Genomic DNA, 2,991 nt, shown 5'->3' with positions numbered 1-2,991 from the left:
ATAAACTGCTGCTAGGTTACACTGAATGTAAATTATATAATTATAATTTTTTTTACTGTTGGGAGGTTACAGCGTAATCGGCGGCAAATAACGCCCGTTCTCATATCGCAAGTGTCGTAACGAAGGAGTTACGCCAAGTCATGTGGGAGACATTCCAGCACCCGTCCTATACTCTGATCTCTCCTCATGCGCGGCTGGTCCCGGCGGAGATACTAGTCCTTCCTCGGGCATGGGTGTCTGTGTTTGTCCTTAGGAGAATTTGGGTTAAGTAGTGTGTAACCTTAGGGACTGATGACCTTAGCAGTTAAGTCCCACAAGATTTCACACATTTTTTTCTCCTCATGCGATTATCACGCCTTCGGTCCCCAAAACGCCTTGAATGGTCCACGATTCTTGGCGGGTGAGGATGTGCAGCAGGACATGGGGTTTTACCAAACGGGTGTCGTCAACCTCATGAGTCACTGGGACGATTGCCGCAATGCACACGGTGATTTTGCCTGAGTGGTATACCGATTCAGTTCTGTACGGTCTTCGAACGGAAACTTTTTGATCGCCCCGTATATTTTGAGTCTCAAATGTACGATGAAAAAAGAATACGCACTATCGGCAGGCAACTAGGTCATCGATAGATTTAAGAGATTTAAATTATCGATACATCGATAGCACTTTCAGCTTTCACCTAACCCTACTTTTTTAGTTCAGGTTTTGTTTTGTTAATCAGATCAGTTATTAACTGTACTTTAATTTAATGTAAATACTGCCGTTTATTATTTTTGTGCTATGTACTGTTGTAATTACTGATAAGTTTGTAACAAGAAATAAGAAAAACCGATTTTGATCCATCTACTAGCGTTATGGTAAGTTAAAAACATGTACGCACTACTATGGTAGCCTAATTACCCATCGCAGCAGTTAAATGTCACCAGTGGAGTCATTATTTGGAGACTGATAGAACTTATGGTAGAAGTATTTCACAAGGCGGTGGAGTTATAAACATCACTACAAATAACATTTAACTAAAACTAGTGAAAGAATACACTTACATTGCCGGTGTCGCCAAAAAAACTCGTTGATCAACAAAAACATAGTCAAAAGGTTGATGGCTGCATTTCTTTAAAAAATTTGTCCAAAATTATGTCATTATTACTGCGTATCTAGTCATCGGGGCGATACTCAATTATGAAAACAAATTCCGATACGGAACGAAAGGGAGACGTTTGTGGAGAACAGTAGGGGTATGTGATGAGAACACATTCTGTATTTCGTTCGTGTCTAAAAATTTTTTGGCGAGCTGCTTGAATTTGTCCGAGCAGTCTACACCGTGCCCCCCCCCCCCCCTCACCCATTCTTTAGTACTATAACAATTGAAGCCATAAATTCCCTGCAGAGTTAAATATTAAACTGCATGCACTCCTGCACAATCAAATGGCCAAACATGTTCAATCAAAGGAAAAACATGCAATATCAGAATTCCGTCTTTTGTTGTGATGGATTTTATTTTATTTGAAAATAGTGTACAACAACCAGTTTTGTTACATTCTCCACCGAACCGGGTAGCTCTACATTTTGTGGTGCTGAGCTGAATCTGGGAATTGTTCCAATCCATCCGCCGCCAGCCATGAATTTAGTTTTCTGTGGTTTCCCGCTTTCAGTTTTATTGATAAATAGAAATTCATTTCTGAGGTCGCATACATTATTAGTCGAGGTGACATGTATGTATGAACCAATGTTATGATCACAAAACTGTAGCTCAGAGTATCTGTGCATTTGTTTTGTTGTATAAATTAATTTTGTTGCTATGGTTGACTGTTTAAACAGTATGGTAAAAGAAGTTCTTCATCTCTTAAGAAAACTGAAGAATGTTAATGAAATGAAAGATATTTTAATACAATTTTAGACTGAATTGAGGTGCTCCGGATGCTTTGACGTCCCGAAGAAATTGTGACTTGGTTTCAGAGAAGTCGTAAATTTTAATACAAGAAAGCTATTATCAAAAAAGATTTGAAACCGTTTAACTTTATACGTTATTCAGTTCAACATTAAGGTTCTTCTGCTCCGCAATAGTCAACCTTATATTAGAAGACTGAGCTGTGTTTTGTTAGCAATGAAGCAATACATTATATTCGAATTTTAATTCGTTTGACACTAGAATGAAGTTATCTTATTGCCAAATAAAGAAATATTTTACTAATTCAAACAAATCTAAAAATAATTTACTGTTTCCTATATATGTGGTATCCGCTCTTTCGGACTTGTCCGAAAGAACACGCACTACATACATATAATCAAGGAGAGGACAACTAATGATCTGAAACTTCCTGGCAGATTAAAACTGTGTGCCCGACCGAGACTCGAACTCGGGACCTTTGCCTTTCGCGGGCAAGCGCTCTACCATCTGAGCTACCGAAGCACGACTCACGCCCGGTCCTCACAGCTTTACTTCTGCCAGTATCTCGTCTCCTACCTTCCAAACTTTACAGAAGCTTTAGAAGGTAGGAGACGAGATACTGGCAGAAGTAAAGCTGTGAGGACCGGGCGTGAGTCGTGCTTCGGTAGCTCAGTTGGTAGAGCACTTGCCCGCGAAAGGCAAAGGTCCCGAGTTCGAGTCTCGGTCGGGCATACAGTTTTAATCTGCCAGGAAGTTTCATATCAGCGCACACTCCGCTGCAGAGTGAAAATCTCATTCTGGAAACATCCCCCTGGCTGTGGCTAAGCCATGTCTCCGCAATATCCTTTCTTTCAGGAGTGCTAGTTCTGCAAGGTTCGCAGGAGAGCTTCTGTAAAGTTTGGAAGGTAGGAGACGAGGTACTGGCAGAAGTAAAGCTGTGAGGACCGGGCGTGAGTCGTGCTTCGGTAGCTCAGTTGGTAGAGTACTTGCCCGCGAAAGGCAAAGGTCCCGAGTTCGAGTCTCGGTCGGGCACACAGTTTTAATCTGCCAGGAAGTTTCATATCAGCGCACACTCCGCTGCAGAGTGAAAATCTCATTCTGGC

General features: G+C 41.3%; 1 non-coding gene across 1 annotated transcript; it reads left to right on the top strand.

Moving 5' to 3' along the window:
• Positions 1–2,545: 2,545 nt before the first annotated feature.
• Trnas-cga (transfer RNA serine (anticodon CGA)) lies at positions 2,546–2,620 on the top strand. Its single transcript has one exon. It is a non-coding gene; the product is annotated as a tRNA-Ser (tRNA).
• Positions 2,621–2,991: the final 371 nt, after the last annotated feature.

Source organism: Schistocerca cancellata, chromosome 2 (genome assembly GCF_023864275.1).
Source record: "Schistocerca cancellata isolate TAMUIC-IGC-003103 chromosome 2, iqSchCanc2.1, whole genome shotgun sequence".
In the NCBI taxonomy this organism is placed as follows: domain Eukaryota; kingdom Metazoa; phylum Arthropoda; class Insecta; order Orthoptera; family Acrididae; genus Schistocerca; species Schistocerca cancellata.
Note: the sequence above shows the minus strand (reverse complement) of the source record. Positions and strands in the feature narration are given on the sequence as shown.